Source organism: Ipomoea nil, unplaced genomic scaffold (genome assembly GCF_001879475.1).
Source record: "Ipomoea nil cultivar Tokyo-kokei standard unplaced genomic scaffold, Asagao_1.1 scaffold0632, whole genome shotgun sequence".
Lineage (NCBI taxonomy): Eukaryota > Viridiplantae > Streptophyta > Magnoliopsida > Solanales > Convolvulaceae > Ipomoea > Ipomoea nil.
Window position 1 is genome coordinate 99,194 of NW_017617060.1, and position 6,342 is coordinate 105,535.

The window sequence follows — 6,342 nt, forward strand, 5'->3', positions numbered from 1 at the left end:
CAAACTTGTCTGCTCATACCGCGTTCAGCCTTATAGAAAACAGCTTCCTAAATCAGATCTTCAGTGTCAGTCTCTCTGTTGTTGTCTCTGATTAATCAGTCCTCTGTAGACCAAAACAGTAGGGATGTCAATCGGGCCAGCCCACTCGATTTCGGGCTAACCCTGTCGGCTTGTCGGGCTAATCGGTTCGGACTAATCGATTAATTAATATTTTATTCTCGGGTTCAGTTTTGCCCCCAACTCTAAACTTCGGGTTGTCGGGCTAATCGGGCGGGTTGAACAATCTGAACTAAAATTAGAAACTGAAAGTGAGTACTCATATTTAGAGTAGGAATAATAGCGGGGCGGGAAGTATACTCCCCGTCTCCGTCCTCAACGAGAAATTGAGAAATTGAAAATAGCCCTTATCTACGTTCCCGCGGAAAATTTGACAAGAATCCCATCCTTATATATTTATTTATTTATTTATTTATTTATTTCTTTCTTTCTTTCTTTCTTTTTAATTATATTAATTATTTCATGTATGTTAGGTTTCACATCACTTCTATCGGGGCATTGGGCTAATCGGTTTCGGGCTCGTCGGGCTAATGTGTTTTATCGGGCTAGCCCGTTCGGGCCATAGCCCTGTCGGTTTCGATTTTATTGGGTTGGCCCATCGGGTTCGGGCTAAATTGACATCCCTACAAAACAGACTCTAGACTGAATTCTATCTTAGTATGCCATAATAATATTGTCAATTATAAGTTGGGGTTTTTGAATAAATAAAACACTAACAAACTCCCCCTTTGGCTATTATTTGGCAAAATAACTCGACTACTTAAAACCATATAAAAATAAAAAACAACTAAGATGGATTATCCAAACCAATAATTCGATTACAAAGCAGACAAGGAAAACAGCATACACATCATGCTGAAACAAAAGTAGAGTCAAGAGACCATTGTTTAACCAGATGCCATCACAAACACACAACACCCAGACAGGGCCAGAAGGTACAAAAACAACTCCAATCACAAACTCCCCCTGAGTTCACTACTCCCCCTTTTTGCCAAAGGAGAGCCAAACCAAATTACGCGTTGGAGGGAGTCTCACTGTCAGACTTTGCTAGATCAGCAGCAGCAGCTTCTGTCAGGCTCAATCTAAGAAGAACAGTGGCCAATTCCGTCCGAGCTCCTGTCAACTGTCTTGCAATTATACCATGTACCGTTTCAAGCTCAGAAACTCGAGCCTTCAGATAGATGGAGAGTTGAAGATCTCGTGCATGTGGAGAATCATTCGTCACTGCTTCAGTCTCAGAATTGGAGGGGCCAGACACCGGTATAACATCGCAAATATGATCACCACTCAATAAGCGCCGGTCGACCGTGTACAGGAGAGTAGGACTTATCACCTCACTTGGCATAGGTACAAGACCCTGAGTTGTTAGAATACCAAAGATCAGATTTGGAAAGGGCAGCCATACCTTTTGTTCTCTTGGGTGGATCAGAGTGAGAATGTGATAATATATCCACGCCCCCAGATCAATAGTCATCTTCATTCCAATTCTGAAAAGGAGACCAGCCAATTGCTTGCCAACAGTGTGGAAGTGAGCGGAAGGAAGCCAGTTGTGCAATGCAAGTCGATGTAGTATCACATATTTGGAGGTGAGCTGCGAGCTAGGCAAAGTATCCTTATCTCCAGTTGGCCATTTGTCAGCTTGTCCACCAGTTATAGTCTTGGCCACTGCATCCCAATCAGTGATAGTGTCCTCTTGGACTCCTTGCAGACCATAGTACTCGTTAATAACATCTGGTCCAAACTGTAGAATGTATCTTGCTTCCGAGTTTGATAATGACGCTCCTTACAGGGTCCGCCATCGGAGAATGTCTTGTGAGAAGAGAAGAGAAAAGCAAGGATGGCACGGATGCAGAGAGAGAGAAAATCTGAGTGCTGAGATATGAGCAGATATTTTTCTTCCCGGCCCGGTAACAAATGGACTTAAGGGTGATGAACCCTAATCAATGTGGCTAGTCAAATAGCATGCAGACGCGATTGATTGGCACAACGGTACAACTCCTTTTTAGGAAGAAAACGGAACCCAAGGAAATTTGAATTTCAAAAATAAGATTAGAATCTTTAAGGTATCCTTAAGATAAATTATGATATGAAATTCACTTAACAAAATAGAGAGAAGTCTTAAAAGGAAATCAAACCATAAATTTGACCCGTATAATTAAACTTTTACTCCTCTCTGAATGACCAACGGCTGTATTAGTCAATTCTGCAAATTCCCAGAGTAGACCTGAGAATTTCAAAACGATTTGCGTCTAGTGGCTTAGTCAGAATGTCAGCCAGTTGTTTGTCAGTTTGAATATATTCCAATTCAATTTCCTTGGATTCAACCAGGTCTCGGATGTAATGATGCCTGATGTCAATATGCTTTGTTCTGGAATGTTGAACTGAATTTTTTGAGATATTAATAGCACTGATATTGTCACAATAGAGTGTCATAATCCCTTGAGTAAGACCATAATCCATTAACATTTGTTCCATCCATACCAACTGTGTACAACATCCACCAGCAGCTATGTATTCTGCCTCTGCAGTGCTTAATGAAATTGAATTCTGTTTCTTACTCAGCCATGATACCAAGTTCTTACCAACAAAGAAACATCCACCAGAAGTACTCTTTCGATCATCAATATTTCCTGCCCAATCAGCATCACAGTATGCAACAAGACTTAGTTCACTGTCCTTGGAGTACCAGAGGCCATACTGCAACGTTCCCTTTACATATTTCAGAATTTGTTTTGCAGCTATCAGATGTGATTCCTTGGGATCAGATTGATACCTTGCACAAATTCCAACACTGAACATTATGTCTGGTCAACTAGCAGTTAGATACAATAGACTGCCTATCAGACTTCGATAGACTGTGTTATCCACTGAGACACCAGTTTCATCATTTGATACTTTTGTGGATGTAGAAATTGGTGTCCTGGATGGTTTACATGATTCCAAATCAAACTTCTTGACAAGATTCTTAGCATACTTTTCTTGAGAGATAAAATATCCTTCAGAACTTTGCTTAACTTGCAGTCCTAGAAAATACGTCAGTTGACCAACCATGGACATCTCAAACTCTTCCTTCATAACTTTTACTAACTCATCAGTGTATCTATGGTAGGTTAACCCAAACACAATGTCATCCACATAGATTTGAGCAATGGTTATATGACTTCCAGTAGTTTTTACAAACAAGGTTTTGTCGTCACTACCTCGTTTATATCCATGCTGAAGCAAGTACCGTATCAGTCTTTCATACCATGCCCGTGGAGCTTGTTTCAGACCATAGAGAGCTTTTCGGAGCTTATATACATATGATGGATGATCTGGATCTTCGAATCCTTTAGGTTGCGCCACATAGATTTCTTCGTGCAGATATCCATTCAGAAATGCTGTCTTAACATCCATCTGAAACAGTGTGAATCCCATAATACATGCGACAGCCAACAGAATCCTGATTAACTCAAGTCTTGCCACAGGGGCAAACGTCTCATCATAGTCAATTCCTTCAATCTAGGTGTACCCTTGTGCCACTAACCGAGCTTTGTTCCTTGCAATATTCCCAGCTTCATCTGTCTTATTCTTAAAGATCCACTTTGTCCCAATGACATTAACATGTTCAGGTCTTGGCACTAGATCCCAAACATGATTCCGCTCAAACTGGTGTAGCTCCTCTTGCATAGCCTTGATCCATAGATCATCTTGTAGAGCTTATTTAACATTTTTTGGTTCAATCTTTGAGGTATAACAGGCAGAGCCAGATATCTCTGTAAGATTATTTCTTATTCTGCTTCTGGTCTTCATTCCATCTGTCAGATCTCCAATGATGTTGTCTGAAGGATGGTTTTTCTAAGTTCTGGTAGGTTTGTCTTTGCCTGTATCTGCAGGATGAGTGCTTTCTTGATCAGACCTTTCGTGCTCATCATCTGAGGATTCTAGAATTTTGGGTTGGTTGTTGTCATCGGTAGTTCTTGCTTCACTGACAGGAGGTACTGTTTCATAGACAGATACTGATGCTTCCACTGACTCATCTGGGTTGTCATCTATCACCACATTTACTGATTCCATCACAAACTGAGTTCTCTTGTTGTAAATTCTGTATGCCCTACTGTTTGGAGAGTAGCCAAGAAATATACTCTCATCACTTTTGGGTTCAAATTTTCCTCTTTGTTCTCTGTCAATCAGCACATAGCACTTAGTTCCAAAGACATGAAAGTACTTCAGATTAGGTTTCTTTCCCTTCCAGATCTCATAGGGTGTTTTGGTCATACCAGGTCTAAGATAGACTCTATTCACTGTATGGCAGGCTGTGTGGACTGCTTCAGCCCAGAAACGCTGTGGTAGATGATAAGCATGCAGCATGACTGTACTCTAGCCATTTCCTGTAAAGTCCTGTTCTTTCTTCCCACCACCCCATTTTGTTGAGCTGTCCTGGGAGCTGAGAATTCATGGGATATTCCGTTTTCTGAACAGAAATCCGAATAGAGAGAGTTTTTGAATTCTGTTCCATGATCACTTCTCAGTTTCTGAATTTTGATTATAGGCTCATCTTTTTCTTTTTGAACACGGATGCACAGTGTTTTAAAAGCATTGAAGGCCTCAGACTTTTCTCTTAGAAAGTATACCCAGCTGTATCTAGAGAAGTCATCTACACATACAAATATATATTTCTTTCCACCAATGCTCTCTATCTGAGTTGGCCCCATGAGATCTATATGTACCAGCTCTAGACATCTCTCTGTTGTGATTACTTTTACAGCTTTGTGTGGGATTCTGATCTATTTTCTAATAGCACAATCACCACACACCTTCCCCGGATCTACTCTGAGCTTAGGTACTCCCCTTACAACATCTAGTATAATCATTTTATCCATGTCTCTGAAGTTTATGTGACCCAGCCGTCTGTGCCAGAGTTTTGATTCATCAGATTTTGATAAATGACAGGCAATCTCATTTGTCAACACATAGCAGTTGTCTGAAGATCGAGTCCCTTCCATGACTAACTTATCTGAATTGTCACTAACTCAGCAACCGTTGCAAATTGAAGCACACATTCCAGTTTTGATCACACAACTGACTTATACTGATCAAATTAGCTTTCAATCCACTGACCAACAGAACTTCTTCCAAGTGAGGTAAACCAGGTACATTCAGTGTTCCTTTCCCAATTATTTTACCTTTTTGACTATCTCCATATGTAACAAACCCACTGCTTGATTGAATGGACATGAGACACTTCACATTCCCTGTCATATGTCTAGAACAACCACTGTCGAAGTACCATCTTGCTTCAGCCGTTGATGCGGTTAGAACTATCGTGGGGTAGCATATCACTTCTGACTTTCTAACCCATACCTGCCTTCTGAACGGAGCAATAGTCTTGTTCTTGTATTTCTCTTTTCGTTGATCTCTATAGAAGAAATAACACTCTGGTCTGGTATGCCCTTTTGTTTGACAGTAATGACAGGTAAGAGTATATTGTTTAACACGGACGAACTTATTTTTACGTTTTAAGTACTGAGATTGAGGAGCAGTTCTACCAAAGTCATTTCCTGATGATTGACTGTATCCATTCCTCTTGTCGTTTATCATAACTGTAACCAGATTTCGGAGCTGACAGACTTGATAATCCTTCTTTGATGAAGCACTCTTTGAAGACTCTCCATGCTCAAAGCCAAGACCTTTTTTATCATTTGGATTTCTGCCTGAATCCAGTATTTTGTCTAAGGTTGATGTGGTATCCATCATCTTAATATTCTTCTTCAAATCTTCTAGTTCTTTTATCAGTTTACCTTCTCTGGATCTGGTTTGAGTTATCAGGTCTTCTTTTAGGACAAGATATGTGTTTAGTTTCTTCAGAAGATCATCCTTCAGTCTCAGTTCTTCATTCAGAATCTTGTTGACTTTCACCAGTTGTTCCCAACTTGCAACAAGTTTGGCAAATTCTACTTCCAGCTGAGTGTGCCTCTCCTCAAAATCATCAGTCGAGATGTAGGACTCTTCATCGGATTCGTTATTCTCTGACTGTTCATCCGTGGCTGTAAAGAAAGCTACAAAATTTCCTACATTGTCGTCTGACTGATCATTTGTAGGTTCCTCCTCATCATCACTTAGTGTAGCGACTGACATAGCCTTCTTTCTTTTAAGATACGTTGCACATTCAGCCTGTATGTGCCCAAAACCTTCACATTCTCTGCATTGCACTGATCGGTTGAGAGATCTGCCTGTATCAGGGGTACTGTTTCTGTTGTTCCCTGTCCGAACAATTTGAGGTTGAGTGTTCTGAGAGAATGGTGT